This window comes from Protopterus annectens, chromosome 12.part0 (assembly GCF_019279795.1).
Source record: "Protopterus annectens isolate FY-2018-M chromosome 12.part0, PAN1.0, whole genome shotgun sequence".
Lineage (NCBI taxonomy): Eukaryota > Metazoa > Chordata > Ceratodontiformes > Protopteridae > Protopterus > Protopterus annectens.
In genome coordinates, this window is record NC_056746.1 from 531,022,555 (window position 1) to 531,036,164 (window position 13,610).

Below are 13,610 nucleotides of genomic sequence, written 5' to 3' on the forward strand. Positions count from 1 at the left end.
ATGTCTACGAATGACAGACCCCATGACAGCAGCTCTGCAAGAGGCCTCTAAAGCATCAAAACCACACTGTAAGGTATGTTTCCCCACTTGTTCTGCTCCATGCAACAAATCCTGCAACTCTTTCAAGTCTGGTTGTTCTGTTTGTGTCATTTTGCCTTTCAGCTGAGATAGCAAGAACTGTTGGTATTTTAACATATGAAATTGACAGTTTAATGCCCTCATGGTTAAAGTGGCTGATGCATACACCTTTTTCCCCCATCTTTCTAATGCTCTAGAATCTCTCTCTCTGAAGGCAAAGGGTTTTTAGCAGTAGAGGCCTTAATCCCCTTGGGACCCTGTGAAATTGTTTCTGGTCAGCAGTATGGCTTTTATAAAGGAACTGGTGAGAATCAGGAACCCGGTAATATCTGTCTGGTTTAACAGGGGCTGGAGGTAGAGAGTCTGGATTAAGACTGGCTTCTGCGTACACATCATCCAAAATATCTAAGACAGGAGGAATAGCCAGGGGCCTATGCTGGGGAAGTAGTAGAAATTCCCTGAGCCTTTTCTTGGGATCTGAGTAATCTTGACCTTCCCAGTGGAAGTGCTCTCTCAATGTATGCAGGGTTTCCCCAAAAGAGTAGTCCTCAGGGGGGGGGAGACCGAGGGAATAGACTCCTCAGCATCATAGTCTTCAAATGGGGAACAGGTGTAATCCTGGTCCTCAGAATTGTCTGAAGTAATAGAAGCCTGGTCTGAGGAAGGGTAGTCTTCCTCCAACCTGGGTCTTTTGTCTGAGGGGGGTTGAGAACCCCTGATGAAAGTAATCAAATCCTCAGCCATTTTAAGCATCTGTTTTTTAGGCATGGGGGTCTGAGGACCTTGTTTTTTAACTTTCATTGCAGCTTTAGACTTAGTGAATGATTTAATAGGGGAGGTGGTAGGCCTGAAAACGCCTTCAGAAATGGCAGGCCTTGCTAAAATTTCGGTTTCCCCGTCAAGAGTGGCGTCGGTATCTGCAGTGGGAATGGAGACCAAGGAACCCGCGGCCTCGGGCACTGAAGTCGCCGGTAAAATAGTTTCGTCGGTAGTCAGGGGCTGCGTAGGCGCTTCGCTGAGAACCGGAGAACCGGTAGTCGGCCTAAGTGTGTTCTCAGTACTTGCTGCAGGCCTCGGATGTCTATCCTTATCCTTGCGTCTTTTGCCTAAAACTGGCGTCGGTGCATCCGACGACATGATATAATTAAATTTTTTGCCAAAATACTGAAGGGCGAACTCCGCCCGGCGCTTAATAGTGCGCTTGTTAAACTTAGCACAAAAACGGCAGGCCGAGACGGCGTGGTCTGGCCCTAAGCAAGGTATACAGTAAGAGTGAAAATCCTTATGCGGTATTTGCTTCCCACAAGAAATGCAATTATTAACTTTGTCTGACATCGGTCTGAGGCAAGAAAAGTTTCCCCAACGAGGTACTTAGCTTTAAAGAATACTTCGGCTGAAATACTGTTCGTAAATCTCAGTTTCCCCAACGAGGTACTTAGCTTTAAAGAATACTTCGGCTGAAATACTGTTCGTAAATCTCAGGAGCTGGCCGACTGGCACTTGCAAACTGCTTCTGCTTCAGGCACCGCGCGGCAAGAAAGACTGAAGAAAATGGCGTCGGCTGCCTCTTTTATACCCCTGCCGCACTGACGTCAGGGAAGAAGCGACGACAACCGACGCCGGACCTAGACTTTGGAATTCGGCCAACCAAGGACCCGCCTGACGGCAGGATAACCCCAAGTGTGATGACTGCAGCTGTATGCACGATGAACATCGGTGGTCCTACAAGAGGCCTCCAAGGAATCAAAACCACATTGCAAAGTATGCTTTCCAACCTGTTCTGCTGAATGCAATAATTCCTGTAACTCTTTATTTTCCACACAATCAGAAATCAGCATCATTTTCTGTTTCAATAAGCCCATAACATGCTGTTGATATTTAAGCATATGAAACTGGCAGTTTAAAGCTCTGATTGCAAAGGTTGCAGATGTATAAACCTTCTTACCCCATCTATCCAGCACCCCAGAATCTTTATCAGAAGGGGTAGGATTTTTGGCTGTAGAGGCCTTTACACCCTTGGGACCCTGAGAAATGGTCTCAGAATCAGCAGCAGGATTTTTGAAAAGAAAATTGTGGGAGCCAGGAACCCTGTAATATCTGTCTAGCTTACTTGGAGCCGGAGGCAGGGAATCAGGATCCGTGCATGCCTGATTCCGAGAACACATCATCTACAATGTCTAATACAGGAGGTATTGCCAAAGGCCTATGCTGAGGAAGAAGGAAATCCCCAAGCCTCTTTTTTGATTAAGAGAAGTCCTGACTCTCCCAGTGAAAATGTTCCCTTAAAGTATGCAAAGTCTCTCCAAAAGAGTAATCCTCAGGAGGAAATGCAGATGGGATGGATTCCTCTGCATCAAATTCCTCATAGGGTGGAATAGAAAATTCCTGATCAGAAGAGGAATCAGAAGAAATGGAAACTTGATCTGAAAATTCATAATCAGTGCCTTGTCTAGGCCTCTTAGCTGGGGAGGGGTTTTTGGGAACCCCTGATCAAGGTAATTAAATCCCGACATTTTGATCATCTGTTTTTTTTAGGCATCGGGGCCTGAGCACGTGGCTCATGCGTCGGTTTTTTAGCCAGAGAAGTTTTTGACCTTGTTTTTGTTGCTGGCATTGGTTTAATATAAAAATGCTGAGGCCTGAAAACACCCTCAGAAGCCAGTGCCTGCTCAGCGGCTCCGGACCCATCCAAGGGAGAGACATCCGCGGGTTCAATACTCTGAGAATCTCGCTGCATATCGGACTCCGAATGGGTCTCGGTAGAGGCCTGCGACTCAAAAGTAGCGGGCTAGTACCGGTGAACCGGCGACTGGCTTAGGAGAAGCTTCGTCAGTTTTGGACCTCGACGGTCTGTCTCTGTCTTTTTCTTTGCGTTTTTTTATGAACTCCAGTAGTTGTACTGCTAACCGACGACATTTCAGGATAATTAGATCTTGAACCAAAATATTTAGAAGCAAAAAAATACAGACGCTTAATAGTGCGTTGGTTAAATCTAGCACAAAACCGACAGGAAGGCATGCTGTGATCAGGGCCTAGGCAAGGAATATAGTACAAATGAAAATCCTTATGAGATATTTGCTTCCCATAAGTAATGCAATTATTAACTTTTACTGACATCGGTAAGGAGCAAGAAAAAGTTTCCCCAACGGGGTACTTAGCTTTAGTTTGAAGACTTTGGTTCTGAAACTCGAATACGAAAATTTCAGGAGTCTGCCAACCGGCACTTGCGAACTGCTTCTGCTTCGGGCACCACGTGGCAAGAAAGACTGAATAAAATGGCGTCAGCTGCATGTTTTATACCCCTGACGTCATGGAAGAGGAAACAGTAACCGACGCAGGACCCAAGACTTTGTTATTCAGGCCGACGGAGGGCAACCTGTCAGCAGATTACCCAAATGTAATGACTGCAACAGTGAAACACGAAGAACATCTGCACTCATTTCCAGGACACTGATATGCATCTTGATCTTTGTGGGGGACCATGTACCTTGGACTCTCTTTCCCAAGTAATGCCCCACCCCACCCTAGCTTGGAGGCATCGGTCGTCTCCACGGCCATGGGCAGTGGGAGAACAGATGAATGTTTTTTCAGAAAGTTCATCTGAATGAATCTACCAAAGAATATACCTTCTTGCATGCTTGCATCATCTTGGCTGCAGCAGTTAAAGGATGCTGAAGAATGGACCACTAGGTTGACAGAGTCCACTGATGTATTCTGATGTGAAACCTGGCCAGAGGGATGATGGTGATAGCAGCTTCCATGGAACCCAAGGCTTGTAAAATCAGTTGTGCTGCAAGATAAGAATTTTGTATTACTTTCCTGACCTGGGATCAGAGCTTCTGAATTCGAGCAGGAGGAAGAGAGGCCATCTGATCTAGGGTGTCAAAATGAACACTCATGAACTACAGACTCTGCGAAGATGTAAGCTGTTGCTTATTGTAATTGACTGTGATACTTCGACAGAGGTACACATGAAGCAAGTAGTCCCTTGCCTGTAGCAGTAGATGGCTGGTTGGGGCAGTTAAGAGTCCGTCTTTAGGTATGGAAACACTCGGAATCCAGCAGTCTCAAATGAGCTGCTGCTACCACTGCTATACAGTTGGTAAACACCATGAGGGCTGTGGTGAGACCAAAGGGCAGTCTGAACTAAAATGACTGGCTCCTAGCCGTAAGCACAGATATTTTCTGGAGCACCGGTTCATTTTGATGCGACAATACACATCCTGAAGATCTATCTATCGAGCACATCCAATCATCCTTTCACAGCAGAGGCAGAATAGACTGAATTGGTGACCATCTAGAACCTTGAATGCAGCATGACTGCCTTTGCTTTCTACTAAATTGCTTCCTTCTGACAACAGTTTGGAAAAAGTTTATCAGAAGAGACAGACACAACAGTGGAGTCAGCAGAAGGACATTTGTAAAGAAACTTACAGTCATCAGGCAATTTATAAAACATGTCAGTTTTTTTTTTTTTTTTAGAAACTGGAGGATGGGATTCAGGAGCCTGAGAAGCTGCTGAAAAAAGTGTCTAACAGGGCAGCTATGACCGAAGGGATAGAATAGGGCTTAGGGGACTCCATATGGAAGAGTTCATAACTTTTCTGAACACCAGAAACCTGAGTACATACAAGAGATAGTATCCCCAAAAGCAAGTTACTCAAAGGGAGAACTGAACTAATGGAGTCCTACCACCTCAGAACCATAGTCTAAAAGAGAAGGAATCTGAGAGTAGTAAGTCAAGGACTCTTCCGCAGGGTCCAATTCCTCATCAGAAGAGTCCTGCTCCCTAGGCCTGTTAAGAGAAGTAGAAGATCAAGATGTTAGGAACAGAAACTCCCTGGGGAGGCTTCAAGGCCATGAGTGCATTAAACCACCCCTATGTAAAATACTGCCATTCACACTGGGGATGTTTGGGAGCAGGGGAAATGTGTTTTGTTTTCCGCTTCTTCTTCAAAGGAATGTCAGCCCTAAAGACCTTATGAGGTCTGAACCCTTGTCGACATTCAGTCAACATATTGGGACTATCCTCCCAAACAAGAATCTGCAGAACACCCCGGGTCCCTCTGATATGATCAGCCTAGGTTTCCCCCTCAACATCTGTAACAGACAAGTACAAGAAGCTGGATCCATGCCAGCCTCCAAAGTGGTCGCAGCAGAGGAATCTGACGGAACAATCTGACGATCTTCTGGGCTTTCACCAGCCTTGAGAGAGACGTCCAGGGAAGGCGGTACAGTAGCTGAATCCGATCTGATGGTTTTGGTCTTTTTGGCAGATGGCTGACCCTTCGGATAGGACGATTCCGCCATTGCACTCTGTGCCAACAGCTTAAGATGCTGGTTCTCTAGGTAGACAGACAAGGAGGAAGGAGGACTAAGCAGGGTCTTCGGGACAAAAACTCGACAAATGGAACGAAGTATGGTCATTAGCAGCAGACAAGCCAAAAAAAAAAAAGGCACTCCTTGTGATGATCCTTACGAGGAATCTGCCTCCGCACTGACATTTTTCCCTTCTCGATGATGCAACCAAAAAAAAAACAAAATAAAAAAAAAAAAAAAAAAAAAAAACAAGAAAAACCCCCCAATGGGGCATTTACCTGAAAAACATCTTGGTAACAAGCACAAACGAAGGAGCGTTCAGACTGACAATCAAATATGGCATTCAGACATGCAAACAGGTGGCAAAGAAGTTAAGTGGCATGTACGTCCATACGTCACTTTAATGCCCTACGCTGTCAACGGGTAGCATATGTGTGATGTACATCCTTAAAAAAAAACCTAAGGCTTGGGTACAGTGTCCGGACGTTGGGATATCCCTGGCAGGGGATCCCTCTAGTAAAGAATACTCCAACAGTGATATGGAAAGACATCTGCATTGGATGAGTTTTTAATTGAATCTAGAACAGAAGCTGCTGTTAAAAAAAAAAAAGTGGGGGGGGCGGATTAGTAGGGAATACAAAATATTGCATTATAACTATAAGCATCAATAAGAAGAGTTCACAGAAGACTGGAAAGAGAGAAAATATATGTAATTTACAAAGAAAGCTATGGGAGGACAAACATATGGCTCCCAAATATGCAGCAAAGTCTAGAATACTTAGGATTTTTGACTGGAAGTGTTTGCATTGATACATTTATACCTCTAACAGACTCCAAAGAATTTTTCCTCAGGTAGATGGCCAACGATGGAGGTGTAATTGGGAAGAAAAAGAGGGAGGTTGAAATATTGGTTAGAGTATTTATCTTACGAACACAAGGTGCGGGTTTTGATTCTCACATGAGGCGATTGAGCTAGGCTTAAAATGGCCCAAAAGGGCAGTTAGCCTAGTTCTAATCTATAAACCTATAAATTGGAAACATATGTTTTTGGACTGTAATGAGTTGACAGACTTTAAAAATTCCCTACAGAGTACTCTTTTCAGGAATACTGGGTAAGCAAGTGAGTGTAACTAAGGAATTTTTTTTTTGAGCTGGTATTCAGGATCTGAACTGCCTAGCACAGTAAGACCTTATTAAGTTTAATTCTGATAGCTGCCAAAAAACAATTACTAGAAAATGAAAATCAAAATCTAAAATCAAATCTCAACCAACTATACCTGAAGTACTGAATATTGTTAACAGAGACAGGAGAACAGGAAGTAGGATCTTTAGAAAAGGACAAAGAGTAAATTACATAGAAAAAATGGAAATTGTGGGAGTAAATACATCCAGATAAACATTTTGCAGGAGGAAAGAAGTTTAAGATAATGCAGGTATTGAATAATTTATGTAATGTCACTTAGATAATACGTCACACATATTGTTATTTATTCTACAATGTTTGTAAATGTGAACTTGTTAATATGGTTTAATTACTTTGATATAAATGTAAGTTTGCCCATGTCACCAGTAGAAAAAGTTGGGGAGAGAAACAACTTCTTTGCTGCTCAGCAGGAAGCAGACTTACTTGCAACATCAATGCAGAAGACTGCTTCCAGTACACTAAAAAATGGCTACATGTACACAGAAATATTGACAATCAGTGATAATTAGGAAGAATACACAACACATGAAAAAAAATTTAACTAAAGTTTGAAGAAGTCGGAAACAAATGAGAATGACAGTGAGGCATCAAATGAAGAAATGTTTTAAAAAATAGAAGATAAAGCACAAAGAGAAAACCCAAGATATTCTGCAATACCAGAAAAGATGGAGAGAGTGGGTTGTATTAACTTTATGAAAGTACAACAAGTAAAGTGCAGTTGTGTACACTTAACCATAAATGTAGATGTTAGAGTGTATTCACTGTTGCAGTTATTACATTTGGGTTATCTGCTTGCAGGTAGCCCTCAGCCGGCCTGATTATCAAAGTCTTGGTTCCTGCATCGGTTGCTGTCTCTTCTTCCATGACGTCAGATAGTCAGGGGTATAAAGCATGCAGCCAACGCCATTACATCATTTTATCTTGCCCCAAATGTCAGGTGCCCCCATAATGGGAAGCAATTATATACAAGATTACACCTCCAATTATAAGCAAATACACCAGAAAGCTTAAATACAGTAAACAAGAAGACAGGTACAGCAAATAGAAATCAGGGGGCTGGAGGGAGGGTAACCACGACTGCAACAGTGAATACACTCGAACATCTACATTTATGGTAAGTGTACACAACTGTACTATGTTCTTCGTGTTTCACTGTTGCAGTCATTACATTTGGGTAGATTCCCAAAGCTAAGGAAGGGAGGAGGCAATTGGAGAGCATTAGGACCAGCTATTAGGACCTGCAAGACTGTAGTGGCAAAACCAGCTCTGGATTCAGAGAAAATAGGCAAGTGGTAATGCTTGGTGTAGGTATGAACAGAACTCCAGGTAGCAGCTTCTAGGATGTCCCTGGTAGGAACACCTCTGAGAAAGGCTGTTGAAGTAGATGCAGCCCTGGTGGAATGTGATCTTATCCCCTGTGGAGTAGGTTTTCCATGGTGTTTATAGCAGAAATGAATGCAATGGCCTATCCTTTTAGAAATGGTTTGCTTTGAAATGTCCTTCCCCTCTGCCCCTGCAGCAAAGGCAACTAGCAGCTGTTCAGTTTTTCTGAAAGGCTTGGTCCTGTCTAAATAAAATCATAGTTGTCTGTGCACGTCCAAAGAGTGCAGTATTCGCTCTCCTTTGTTCTGTGGATTAGAAAAGAAGGTTGGCAAATGGACTGACTAAGGGCCACACTGGATACCACCATGGGCATAATGGAAGGATTGGTCCTGAGGGACACCCTGTCTGCATGGAAGATGATGAAGGGCTCCACTGTCATGAGGGCCTGTAATTCAGACACTCTTCTTGCTGAAGTGATGGCTAGAAGGAAGGCTATTTTCCAAGAAAGGAATTTCAACTCTGCAGTTGCAGCTGGCTCAAAGGGAGGTAGAGTGAGCTTTTCCAATACAAACTTAAGGTCCCAGGCTGGAGTAGGGGCTCTCCTGCATGGTCTTAAGTTTTTGGCCCCTCTGAGGAATTGCTTCAGCAGTGGATGAGAGAAGAGGGGTGGTTCCGTATTATAATGTGCTGAAATGGCAGAGGCATGAATTTTAATAGAAGAGAAGGAAAGGCCTTTGTGAAGCATCTCTGTTAAGTATTGAAGAATATGCGGTACACTGGGCACTGTTGTGCCCATTCCCTGAGTTTGGCTCCAGGAACAGAATCTTTTCCACTTTTCAGCATAGGATTTTCTAGTACTAGGCCTCCTTGCCTCCAGAATGACATCCAGCAATTGCTTACTGAGGGATGGTAATGGAGAACTCAGGTAATGAGCCAGGCTGCATGGTTCAGGGTTTGAAGCTGGGGGTGCAGAATCTGGCCCTCCTGCTGGGACAACACGGAAGAGGTTGGAGGCAGGTGCCATGGTTCCAGCAGTGACATACTGCGCAAGAAGGGGTACCAGTGTTGGCGTGGCCAGTGTGGTGCAATGAGCATTGTTCTTGGCTTGTCCTGTTTGATCTTTAGTAGAACTTTGGAGAGGACTGGCAGAGGGGGGAAAGGTGTAAACTGAGAGGTTTCCCCAGGTGAAGGACAGGACATCCACTTTCCAAGCTTGTCTGTGGGGAGTCCTTGTGCAGAATTTGTCCAATTGGTAGTTGTGAGGGGAGGCAAACAGGTCTATCTCTGGGCTCCCCCATTTGTTTTTCAACATGTTGAATATCTTTGGTTCCAATTTCCACTCGTGTGGGTCCATGAGATTTCTGCTTAGGTCATCTGCCAGAGAGTTTAGCTTGCCTGGCAGGAATTGAGCCTGTAGGTGCACTTGGTAGCTCAATGCTGTGTTCCACAGAGCCATGGCTAGTCTGCAGAGGGGGTATGAATGGGTTCCCCCCTGCTTGTTTATATACCACATAATAGTGGTGTTGTCTGTTTTTACCAATAACTGTCCTGGAAGGATGTGGCCCTTGATGGCTGTCAGAGCATGCTGTACAGCTAACATTTCTTTTTTGATTGACATGCAGGTGCACTGGACTCTGGTTCCATTTGCCCTGAATGCACTGCCCTGCCAAGTGAGCCCTCCATGCATAGTCTGATGCATCTGTTGTTAGGGTTTGGGCAGCAGGGTGTAGAATGAATGGCAGTCTCTTGCTGAGGTAGCAGGCCTCTGCCCACCAAAGGAATTCTGTCTTTATACAAGGGATGATAGGAATCACTGCTTCCAGGTCCTGAGAATGTTGACACCATAGGCTTTTTAGATACCATTGTAGTTTCCTCATATGCAGTCTTGCATATGGAATTAGTAGGATGCAAGAGGCCATGAACCCCAGAACTTGAAGCATTTTCTTTGCAGTTAACTGGATCTTTGTGGCCAGTAATTTGAAGAAGGCTGTCAGATAAACTTGTTTCTCTGGTGTGAGGTAGGCCATCTGGGAAGCTGTGTTCAAGCTTGTTCCCAGGAATACAATTTGTTGGCAGAGTACTAGATGAGATTTCTTTTCGTTTATGGTGTACCCCAGTGAGGTTAGAAGTTTCTTTACAAATGCCAGATGATTTAATAGTATGTCCTGGCTTTCTGCCTGAATTAGACAATCGTCCAGGTATGGGTATATTTGAACATTTCTTTGCCTGCAAAATGCAATGACTGGAGCTAGGCATTTTGTGAATACCCTGGGCGCAGTAGATAAGCTAAAGGGCAGTGCAGAGAACTGATAGTGCATGTAGCCTGCTCTGAAGCGTAGGTATTTTCTGCAAGAATCCCTTATTTGGGATGTGCAGGGAAGCTTCCTTTAAATCCAATATTGCCAACCAGGCATTTCTGCCCAGCATGGGAAGCAGCTGATGAAGAGTTAGCATTTTGAATTTTGGAATTACCAAAAAGGTGTTTAGGATAGATAGGTCCAGGATAGGACGCCAGGAGTTGTCTTTTCTGGGTACCAGGAAAAGTCTGGAGTAAAAACCTTGTCCCCATTCTTCTGCTGGGACAGGTTGAATAGCCCTGATACTTAGAAGAGAGAGGACCTGCTGTTGAGCCTCTGCCCACTGATTTGGGGGTAGGTGTGGACAACCTTTTGGGGTTAGTAAGGTGTGGAAGTGGAATCTGTATCCTTGGGAAACAATATTTAAAACCCATTTGTCTTGGGTAATTAGTTCCCAGTTTTTTGCATGCAGTGCGATTTTCCCCCCTAAAGGTGCGGTCAGATGATCAGGGCTTGGAAGGTTTAATGTTAAGTCATTGTGACAGTTTACCATAGGGGGGTGTCTTACTACTTCCAGCTTTGGAAGTGGGAGCCCCCCACTGCTTAGGCCTGTGAGTACCTTGAGACTGTGGCCTAGGTGGTCTGCTGTTCCTGGATTTGGACTGTGAAGGCCTGGAAGAGACAGGAAAGGACCAATTCTTAGAAGGCCAATGCCTACTAAATCTGAGAGGCTGTACTTGCAGGAAATCTTTCAACAGTTTGCATAGATTTAGCTTTTCCTCCATCTTTTTAAGAACTTCTTCTGCTTTGTTGCCAAACAGACGGTCTTGGTTTAAGGGAGCATCCAGTAATTTGGCTTTAACATGATATGGCAGAGTTTGCTCCGTCAAGCATGCCTTCTAAGAAGAAAGTCTCTGAGCCTTTTCTTAGATTCAGAGTAATCTTGGTTCTCCCAGTGGAAATGCTCCCTCATGGTATGCAGGGTTTCCCCAAAAGAATAATCCTCAGGAGGAGAGGCTGAAGGAATGGATTCTTCAGCATCAGAATCCTCATAGGGAAGCATGGAGTAATCCTGTTCAGAAGAGGAATCAGAGGAAATAGAAACCTGATCAGAAGAATCATACTCTGTCTCTTGCCTAGGCCTCTTATCAGGAGGGGGTGGGGGATGGGAGCCCCTAATCAAAGTAATTAGGTCTTCGGCCATTTTGAGCATCTGTTTTTTAGGCATGGTAGTCCGAGTAGGAGAATGCTGTACTTGTTTCTTTGTCTTTAGAGCTGCTTTAGTATTTGAAGCTGAAGATGGCTTAATATATAGTTGTGTAGGTCTGAAGACACCCTCAGAAGCAGATGCCTGCTCAGCGGCTCCGGACCCTTCTGAGGGAATGATTTCCGAGTGTCCAATACCTTGAGTATCCAGAGGCCCAGTCGGCTCCACGTGGGAGTCAGAAGCAGCCTGTGGCTCTGAGGTAGCGGGTGCCAGGGGTTGCGAAAGCGCCTCACTAAGAACCAGCGACTGGCCTAGCAGAGGCCTCGTCGTCTGCTTTGGACCTCGGATGCCTAGCCTTCTCCTTGTCCTTGCGTTTTTTGTAAACTGCGGTTGTCAGCTGGTCCGACGGCATTATATAATTAAATCTTCGGCCAAAGTAATGAAATGCAAAGTCAAACAGACGCTTAATAAATGCGTTGGTTAAATCTAGCACAAAACCGACAGCTAGCAACGTTGTGATCAGGGCCTAGGCAAGGAAAACAGTAAGAGTGAAAATCCTTATGAGGTATTTGCTTCCCACAAGAAATACAATTGTTTTTCTGACATCAGTCTGGAGCAAGAAAAAAGTTTCCCCAACGGGGTACTTAGCTTTAATGAAGACTTCGGTTTTGAAATTCGGATTTGAAAATCTCAGGAGTCAGCCAACCGGCACTTGCAAACTGCTTTTGCTTCGGGCACCGCACGGCAAGAAAGACTGAAGAAAATGGCGTCGGCTGCATCTTTTATACCCCTGGTGCACTGACGTCAGGGAAGACGTGACAGCAACCGACACCAGACCTAGACTTTGGAATTCTGGCCGACTGAGAGTAGCCTGCCAGCAGGATAACCCAAGAGTAATGACTGCAACAGTGAAACACAATGAACATCAGCAGCCCTACAAGATGCCTCTAAGGAGTTAAATCCACAATGCAAAGTATGTTTACCAACTTGTTCAGCAGAATGCATTAAATCCTGTAATTCTTTATTTTCGGCACAGTAAGGAATCAACATCAATTTCTGTTTAAGTAATCAAATAAGATACTGCTGGTACTTTAACTTATGAAACTGGCAGTTTAAGGCCCTAATGGCCAAAGTAGCAGAAGTGTATACCTTCTTACCCTATCTGTCCAGGGCCCTGGAATCTCCATCAGAGGGGGTAGGAATTTTGGCAGTAGTAGCCTTAATGCCTTTGGGTCCCTATGAAATGGTCTCTGGGTCCACAGTAGGATTCTTAAAGAGGAACTTGTAAGGATCAGGTACTCTGTAATACCTGTCAGGTTTCCTGGGAGCCGGGGGTAAGGTGTCTGGGGCCAGGCTAGATTCCAAGAAGGCATCATCTACAATGTCCAGTACAGGGGGGATACTAAAGGCCCATGTTGAGGCAGGAATAAGAATTCCCTAAGCCTCTATCCTGGCTTTCCTGGCTTTCCCAGCAGAAATGCTCCCTAAGAGTGTGCAAAGTTTCACCAAAAGAGAAATCTTCTGGAGGGGAAGCAGAGGGAATGAAGTCCTCTGCATCAGAATCCTCATAGGTAGATAAGGACAAATCCTGGTCATCAGAGGAAACAGAAATTTCAGAATCCTGATCAGAAGAATCAGAAGGAAAATTGGTTCTAGGTCTCTTAAAGGGAGAAGGGTGGCTTCCCCTAATTAGAGTAATAAGGTCTTCAGCCATTCTTATAATTTGTTTTTTAGGCATAAGGGCCTGAACATGCGGTTTGGATGTCGGTTTTCTAGGCGTGGATCGAGTCTTAGGCCTTGAGGAAGAAGATGGCGTTGGTTTGATTTGCAAGTCAGTAGGCCTGAATACACCCTCAGAAGCCGGTGCCTACACAGCGCCTCCGGACCCATCCAAGGTAGACATTCTCAGATTCCACAGTCAAAGAAACATCTCGCAGAATACCGGACTCCGAATGGGTCTCAGTAGAGGCCTGCAAATCTGAAGTAGCCGTTATCAGGGGCTGCGAAAGCGCCTCACTGAGTACTGGCGAACTGGTGACTAGCTTAACGGAAGCATCGTCGGCAGCTTTGGACCTATGTGGTCTGTCACTGTCTCTCTCCGTTTTTTCGGAATGTCGGTAGTCAGATGGCTTACCAAAGCCATTTCTGGATAATTGAACAGAGTACCGAAATAGTTAGATGC

At 44.7% G+C, this 13,610-nt stretch overlaps 1 protein-coding gene across 1 annotated transcript in view; it reads right to left on the bottom strand.

Annotated features, from left to right (window-relative positions):
• Positions 1 to 13,610, bottom strand: part of GET4 (guided entry of tail-anchored proteins factor 4) — a 419,684-nt gene that overhangs the window by 286,975 nt on the left and 119,099 nt on the right. The gene's annotated exons all lie outside the window — the stretch shown is intronic.